General features: G+C 42.0%; 1 long non-coding RNA gene across 1 annotated transcript; it reads right to left on the bottom strand.

The window, feature by feature from the left end:
* Positions 1 to 476: 476 nt before the first annotated feature.
* LOC123082670 (uncharacterized) lies at positions 477 to 3,890 on the bottom strand. Its single transcript, XR_006439089.1, has 6 exons — positions 3,818 to 3,890; positions 3,687 to 3,722; positions 3,525 to 3,593; positions 2,544 to 2,601; positions 644 to 741; positions 477 to 557 (listed from the first exon to the last, which is right to left on the bottom strand). It is a non-coding gene; the product is annotated as an uncharacterized lncRNA (long non-coding RNA).
* Positions 3,891 to 9,235: the final 5,345 nt, after the last annotated feature.

Genomic DNA, 9,235 nt, shown 5'->3' with positions numbered 1-9,235 from the left:
TTCCCTCGCCACTGACGAGATTAGAAGCTCCTTCCGTATCACCTGGTGATAAGAAGGAGGGGCAAGATAAATGATATTGCAATGAAGTTAATAAATAGAAAAAGATACAAAGGACGAATAAAGCTACCGTGCGTAGAGATAGGCGAAATGTTTGAAATATCAGCCTGCGAGGCCACGCCTGAGTATAGATATGTAGGGGGAGTTGGAAGATTAAGAGAGGGTTCTGATATATCAAAATCCTCAAACGATAGATCAGAACCTATGACATTATCATCAGTCCCTGTATCATCAAGTTCATGCATAAAATCAACCAACTCGTCAAGATTACATGGGCTTTCTCCAAGAGAAATTTCAATCTTCCTTTTTACAGCAGGTCTTTCCTCCCCACCGGAAGAGATTGTTGCATTTGGACTAGGTTCCTCTGAGTTCCTATCAACCAAAATGTCAGTACCCTCCTTCCTTGCATTTAAATGTGTGCCTGATACTGTCACGCTTATAAGTGGCCGGGGATTGGAAGAGGAACTTGCAGCAACATCATTTGGATTATTTTTCCGCTTCTAAAAAAATAGCAAAAATAATATCAGTTAGTAAATAGTGGTGTTGGCGCATAATAGTAAAAAAAAGGTATACGTATATATATTACCTGTTGCAACCAAGGTGGCGGGGCATTGTTATCCAAGTGGTAACCTCTTAAGATGTCCCTCCAATGATTCACTGCCGGCATTTCTCTCGCCCCAATAGCTGCAAGATATTCCTCTTGCCGTTCAGCAGACACCCTCTTTACTACGACAAGATCCCCTTCCAAAATCTTGCGAGAAAAAAATATGTTTCTTCCCATTATTCACATATTTGGCAAGCCTTTCTTCATAGGAATCTCGCCCGTGCATGTTACCTTGACGAAGCTGGCCTAGAACGCTGGTGAAAGGTTGGGTGAAAATGGTCCACCAGTTTGTCCATGCCACTGAGGAATTGCCCATAAAATCTTTGTTGGGAATATAGTGAGGCTGTTTCGGATTCGAGTGCAATAAATGCCACCAGTGTGCATAAGCAACACTAATGTCATCTATTATATATAAACTGCGCAATGGAGTATATGGTACTTGCTGATCCAATTTGAATTGTCGAGCCACCCGGTCGGGATGATACGGCTCAACAATGCACAAGTCGTCATCATAATCGGACCTTCTCCACGGTAGCATCCCTCGATGGATGGAAATGGTGAATGCTTTTTGCAGCCAACGAGTGCTAGCCAAGTCAGAGAAATTTGAGGGGTACCACACAATACTCTTGTGTTTCTCGAAGAAATCGTGCGCCTTTTCAGGGCTAAAATCGTGTGGAATCCTAAACATAGTCCCCACCATATATAATTTCCCTGGACAAAGCTTAGGAGTTGGAAATTTGCTCACTTTTGCTCGTTTACCAAATACATTCTTCAGATAAACCCCCATCCAGCCGATAATGAAATGGACGGGCCATCCCCTAATCCGATAGCAGGGTCCTACAGGATGGGTGCTGATGCGACGAAGCGAAAAAATAGATAGAACAAAGTGATGGTGGAGCTAATGAAATTCGACGCCCTAGAGCGATCCAGGACGCCATCACAAGGACGCCAGCGCGAATGTAGGCTCCCGCGCCAATGACAACAAAGTAGCACAACCAAACAGCAATGTACGCCGCGACATACAAGCGGACCTCACGAAGAGACGCGAAAGGAACGAAATGGTCTCGCCGGTTGTGAAAATAGTCACACCAGACCTGGAAAGTCACGTGGCCGCCATTGTTCTTGGCAAGCTGATCATGTGCGGATAATAGGTCCGGTAAGAAGTCAGGGAATTGGCAAAGGGAGGGGTCTAGTGCATGTTCTGGTGGGATAAATTCTTCATATAAGTCTCCATCTAGAGGAAGACCAGCCATTTGATACATATCAAGGAGTGTAATAGTACGTTCACCACATGAGAATAGGAACGTGTTGGTTTTTGGATTCCATTTTTCTAACAGAGATCTTAGCAAGGCAGGTGAAATAGAATAATCACCCAAAGAGCAGTAAATAGCTCCACAAAGATAATCTGAACCTTCACCAAGCCCTTTTAGGGAAAAAGAATGATTTCGTAAAATGTTTGCCCCCCATTCATTATAGCCTGAAGGACGTGGCATATACTCAATATCATGACGTTCCCAAGTCAGACCTTTGGATACCATCCTAGTACCCAGACATAAAGCTGTATCAGTTCGCGGTGAAGCCGCCAATGGGTAATATGAATAAGCTAGTTTGGACTGTCTCGCTCGCCAACCGCGAGGACCGTTGTCGAGTTCACCCTTTGGTATACTTATAGCTTTAACTATGGGGCAGTCTTGGTCATCGGAGCTAGGTTCATATAGTTTCTGTTGCTTGGCTAGCTCGACAAGGGATAGTCCATGTGAGGGAACCGTGCGCGATTTCTGCGCCATCTCTATACAAAAGAATATACGTGTGTCGGTACAGGTACAAGTTGTGTTCAAAACAACAAAATAAATGAACCATGGTAAACGAATGGAAATTTTACCACGGAGGCGATAGCCCGAGCGAAGCCAGCCCTTGATGAAGAAGAAAGGATTTGCACTCTACAAAAAAAGGATGATGATTGTTAGTGCTAAAAAAATTATGCAAAGGTCAAACATCAGCAAAATGAATTATCCTCCAAAAAAAGAGAGATACATGCATAAAGCCCAATCTAGGATTTCTGGAATGTCAACTTTGAAAGGGTTGATAGATGCAAAACTTTGAAAAAAGAAAGTTTATATATGCAAAACTTTGAAAGAGTTGATAATTCTTGCATCAAATAAAGGGGGGCTTCATTGATCTCGCAGTTTGTACGTCGGACCAAGTCCATATAAACTTGCCGGCACGTCAATTGCGAGAAAGATATATGTGTGTAGCTTAAAAATGAGCTCTACAGTTTGTATGTCGGACCAAGTTCATATAAACTTGCCGGCACGCCAACTGTGAAGAAGATATAAGTTTGCATCTTTAAACGACCATCTTTTAAATAAATAAAACATTGATCTCACAGTTTGTAAGTCGGGCCAAGTTCATATAAACTTGCCGGCACGCCAATTGTGAAAAAGATATACGTGTGATCTTTAAACGAGCATCTTATATAAACTTGGAAAGAGTTGATAATTGCCGAATGAATAAAGGGGAGTTTCGTTGATTCTATGACATATCTCACAATTTGTACGTCGGGCCAAGTTCATATCAACTTGCCGGCACGCCAATTGTGAGAAAGGTATACATTTGATCTTTAAAACGAGAAATTTAAGTATAAAAAAATATTGATCTCTACAATTGTACGTCGGACCAAGTTCGTATATAACTTGCCGGCACGTCATTGCGAGACCAAATTTCCGCATATATACGGGACAAGATGCACAGGCGTTCATGGCCTAAAGGAGGTTACGTGCATGGGTTCATCTATAAATTATTCATCCAATCTCTGATGCTGGTATGTGTATAAAAAGAAAAAAAAAGACAGTAGGTATAGTACCTAAAGAGAGAGCAGGTATACGCCCGAAACTAAAATATAGTTGTTTTGCCAGATTGTACCTAAACCTTCCTGCAATATTGAAGGAACAAAAATTAAGGGGCAATCAGAAGACGTAAATCATGCACGTAGATGTCTATCTGAATGAACTAAGTACAAACTTACCAACGTAAGATCTGTGCTTCAGCGGCAGATGCTAATCTTTTTCATACAAAGAAAGGAAGGGAGTCAGAGATGAGAATCATCCGAAAGAATGATGAGAAAAAGACAGTTAATGAGTGCACATCATTGCGTACCCAGTAGTCCAAAGAATAGCAGGTCAATCATAAGAAAGATCTGGACTTTGGGTTATGCGTGAGGTAAATAGAGTTCCCTTGCCAGACGATAGGAAGAAGATATATATAAGGAAAGGTATGTGCTCCGGCCGGACGCAACTACAACTACATGGCGGAAGGCCAGCGTCTTGTAACAAATTTTGAAGATTGAGTCCTTATCCAACGAAGGGACTAACAAACTTTCAAAAGGCAGGGCTAGATAAATATCTAGCTGGATATTTTAACAAAATAAGTGTGTCGCCCACACTAAGAAAAACGTTCGCGATATATATATGAAACGGAATATGTCTACATATATTTTCGTCTACATATATTTTCAAGTTCTGAAAGTGAATCAGAGAATTATTCCCTTCCAAAACTTGAGGGGCATCTGTTGACACGGAATTTCGCCAAAGTAAAGTATGGTGCAATAGCTATTATAAAAATATAAATTAATCCGAGTGGCAAAAATGATGAATCACCCAATGGGAAGAGCAAATGACTTTGTTTAACTTTGACTGCTTACTAGAAAATAGCAGGCGCGGAAATAAAGGAATGAGCCAAATATCAATATATAATTGTTGAGCACTTACATTGGCTTAGAATATGAAAATATCGGGTATTCACAAACTTGGTAAAATGAATAAAATCTCCATAAAAGGTTTTATTCTCGATGAAATAATAACCATGAGACGCAAGATTATAGAGGGCGCTAATATCTTCACATATTAGACCGCGTGAAATGTCAACATAAAATCATCACGGGCGACGCTTATTTCCCAAATATTAAACCATGCAATATACATGGGCATTATTTCATCGCCGCTAATAAAATATCACGGCGACATAGGAAAAGAGACGCACGTCATTCCTAATGAAATATGGGTATGAGGGATATAACGCCACATAAAAAATACATTTTCCATGTATTTATATACGGCATGTCACACTAAGAAAATAATCCTCAATGTCACATTAATAGTTGATTAAGCCTAGCCCAATAAAATATGCTGGATGACGCCAAGGCCCATAGGTTAATTAGTAAAAGAAGGGGTTTAGCCCACATGAGCTAACCACGTACGTAACTTGCTAGCCAAACCACACAGTTGGAGAAATTAGTGATTAAACGTATAAACAAAAAAGGAGGCAGCCCCACGCTCACACGATCTCACCCACGAACTAGAGAACGTGGGCGCATCCCTCCGTTGCTCCCTCCTATAAATACCTCCAAAGGGACTGCTCTTGGCGCTCTCTTTTTCCTGATCGCTCCGCTGCGCTGCCGCACACCGCTGCTCTTTTTTTTCTTGATCGCTCCGCTGCGCTGCCGCACACTGCTGCTCTCTTTTCCCCCGGCTGGCCGCTGCTGCTCTGCTGCTACTTTCCCTGCTCATATTCTTGATCTCTGGCCTCACGCTGCTGTTGCTGCTGCAAGGCCGTCGTCCGGTCAAAAGCCTGAGAAAGGTAGACAAGGTGGGCATCATGATTCTCCTCTAATCTTCTTGCTCCTCCCTATATCTCTCATCATGTTCATCTTTCTCCTTGGTTGATCATTGTGATACAAACCAAGGAGCATGCCCATGTGTCCTCATCTTGACATCTTGCCTTGGCTGATCATCGCGATACGAGCCAAAGTGCAATTATGTTCGGGAAAGGAAAATTTGTCCTTGGTTAATCATCGCGATACGAACCAAGGAACATATCTCACGTATTTTCATCTCGACATTTTTTCCTTGCCTGATCATCATGATACAAGCCAAAGTGCGAATATGTTTAGGAGAGGAAAATTTGCCCTTGGTTGGTCATTGTGACACAAGCCAAGGAGTATTCTCCATATATCTTCACCTTGATATTTTGCCTTGGCTGATCATCGTGATACGAGCCAAAGAGCACTTATATTTAAGAGAAGAAAATTTGTCCTTGGGTTGATCATTGTGATACAAACCAAGGAGCATTCTCCATATAGCCCCATCTTGACATTTCCCCTTGGTTGATCATCATGATACAGGCCAAAGTGCGAATATGTTTAACAACAACAAAAATACTCGTTGGCGGATCATTGTGATACAAATCAAGGAGCATACACCATATAATTTCTTCTTGTAATTTTTTTGCCTTGGTTGATCATCGTGATACAAGCCAAAGTGCGATTATGTCAAAGAGGATAAATTTCACTCCTTGGTCGATCATGGCGAACCAAAACTAAGGAGGATATATTTTCCCTTCCATCATAGATGAGAGTGACGCAAAGGTAAAGCTTGGGGAAAAACAAATATGAAACATACCCAAACCCTAGATGATCATCTACATAAAATCATAGAATAAATATGTGCCTACAAAATGCACTCTTCATTTGTTTGAGTTGCACAAAATAAGACAATGTAAATTGTGCATGTACCTCTATACCTAGTGCATAAAAATGTATAAATCGGGTGCTTGCTAAATTATATTTGAGGCTTCTTGTTGGTTACACTGCGGACATACATGCTATGCCACGTCAGTAGTAATACAAATAGGAAGGTACAAATGGCATATACATCTGTCATATAGATGATGAAATGAGCATACTCTAATGCATATAGAATATGCTAAGTGAAATCTAATGGGTAAACATGAGGTAATAAAAGTGTTAGTTGTCTCATTTTGCACTAAAATATAGCATGCCCATAAAAAGAAATGAATGTGTGTAGGTTAAGTTAAAAGTATAATCCTACATATCTAAAATATGAAATCTAGAGCGTACAGACTCTATGCAACACGTATATACTGCCCACTGATGGTTAGAGTATATACATGTAACCCATAAAAAAAATAAAGGATATTGCATCTAGCTCGCTTTAGTAGATGCTATCATCAAACATATCAAATCAAACAAGATAACATATTGGATGGTTCTGATATTGGAACCCTCCTTTTTTCTTAAATTTCCATGCATGCGCATAGGCTAACATGGAGTAAATCATCATCTCATGCATGGTCATATATGCATCAATAAAAGATGTAGCATGCATGTATTAAGTGGATACTCTGCTAGTCGACTTATCACTCGTTAAAATGAAATGACCTGAAAGTTGATTAAGATAGCCGCATGGTCATACTAGCATATGTTGGTTAAGTCGACTACACAAATTAGGTGTCCGATGCAAAAAACACACATTGCACTCGTACTCTACGTACTACTCATAATAGTACAAGGGTAAAAATATAAATGAACAAGACACATGATAACTTGAAGAAGATCGAGGATGCTCTCTCGAGCACACCGGCGTCAACGACAGCGAGGAGGAGCGACTTTTCTTTATCATTCTGTAGTAGTCATGTGTTGCAATTCTATGTAATAGGATAGTTGGAATTCTTAATCAGGGGTTTTCTCTTCGAAGATGTAATTAACAGAATTTTTATGTAAATGTAAGAATTCTGGAAATAAAGTACCAGCAATGTTTGATTCTATTTTTATTTTATGCATTTAAAATTCACTCTGTATCAATGACGTGGACGCGTGTTCTCACGCCCGCCATTTTCCCGTCATCAGATTCTGGCACGCCCAGTGGGACATATTTCTCCCCTCATCTTTGAATTCCAACATTGGATTGCAACATATGAATTCCCATAGTACATAAAGCATAAAACATTATGTACCATATACAAAAAAAAGTCAGAGAAAACTAATATATGGTTTTCTTTGTTTTGAAGGTATGGAGGGCCAAGTGCAGCAGTTTGTGACCCTTCGCTTCGTTGACCTTTGGCTTGATGTGCCAATTGGTCCTATTGTGACCTCACTAAGTGAAAGTTGGAAGACTACTGCTGCATCTCCAGTTGTACCAGATCAAGAAGAGGTCACTTCTCCACCAATGGAGGGGTTCACACCTGTTTTGTCAAAGTCTGCAAAGAGGAAAATGAGGGCTGCTAGAAAGAGGGTTGCTCAGAGTTCTGCAAGAGTGGTTACTCATGCTCCAGTGTCAGTAATGAAAGGAAAGATTGTTGAAGCAGGGCCATCCATCCGCCAGCAGTCCAAGGACAAGGGAAAGAAAGTGGTGTTTGAGAAATCCGAGTTTCCGCCACTTGTTTACAAGGGAAAAGAGAAGATGGTGGAGACACCCAACTCCAAACTACCTGGGAAAAGAGGTGGCGTTGCGGTCATATTGCCGTCAGCGTCGTCTTCAACAGGAAGGCCCACCAACGCTCGGAATATACTTCGAGCCGATGCTCCTGAGTTTATCCCCTCACTGGCCCATAAACATAGTGAGGAACGCTTGGGAATTATGCAAAAACGTTCCCTGGAATGGAAGGGAGTGTGCCTTACATCTAGTGACCTCAAAACAGGCCACGTAGATCCAACATCTGCACCGTTAGTTCCTCTGTGTGAAGAAGCACCCATCTTACGAGAGTCCTTTGAAGGTTCGTTTGATCCAGTGCGGCATCAACGGCGACAGAGAAATGTCCGTCGATCTTGGATTGATCTTCCAGCTGCCGTAGGTCAAGATGCGGCGAGCCGACACCGTTCTCATGTGAGCAAGTCTGTCAAGGGGAGATGGAAAAACACTCGTCCAAAGATCCAAGTTCAGAATCCAGATGACTCATATGTTGTTCGTTCAAGAAGGGCGGCGTACAAAGAAAGAGAAAGGGCAGTACGGGCCAGGTCTGGGTCAAGCAGAGTCCAAGGGGCAGAACACGCTCCATCAGATGAGGACAGTCGGGGTAAAGTGAACAAGCGGCTATCAAATCCATCAAATGAGGTGGCCACGAGCTTGTCTCCATGGCCCTCTCGTAAGCAGACCAAGAATAAATCATTCGAAGTGTTCCAAGCAATGCCAATTGGTGTCAGGGCGGCGTCGGACAAGACCAGCGAAACATCCTCCACATCAACACATTTCAAGAGGAAGAAGGCACGCAAAACTGTCATAGAAGGTCCTCGTCGTAAGACACGAAGCCAAAAAGGTTCAGATCATGAAGATCTTGGGTCTAGCTGTGGTGGGTCTTATAATCCCCTATCGGACAGTACCCCTTGTCCTTCTGAAAATGAGATAGAACTCCACCATGGTGCAGAGCATACAAATCAAGTCCTAGCCGCGAATGAAACTTGTTCGGTTGAAGAGCAATTGGCCAACCTTACGGCAACACTTCAGCAAAAGGAAGATGAGCTCGCAGCCCTTCGAATTCAGATGAGCAATAACCAGAATAAAGGAAATGAAGGGGATGGTGGCGCAAGTGCTAGCAGCCAACATGGAGGAGCAGGGCTTAACCTTGAGGCGATCCAAAGAATGATCGCTGAAGGGGTAAAGTCGCAGTTGATGCAAACTCAGTACTCGATGAGGCCAGGGTATGTTAAGCCGTACCCACCTGATGTGGATTTAGTTCCTTTCCCGACAAATTACAGGCAGCCACAGTTTAGTAAGTTCAACG

Source organism: Triticum aestivum, chromosome 4A, assembly GCF_018294505.1.
Source record: "Triticum aestivum cultivar Chinese Spring chromosome 4A, IWGSC CS RefSeq v2.1, whole genome shotgun sequence".
In the NCBI taxonomy this organism is placed as follows: Eukaryota; Viridiplantae; Streptophyta; class Magnoliopsida; order Poales; family Poaceae; genus Triticum; species Triticum aestivum.
The sequence above is the reverse complement of the archived record's forward strand: the minus strand, read 5'-3'. Positions and strand labels throughout refer to the sequence as shown.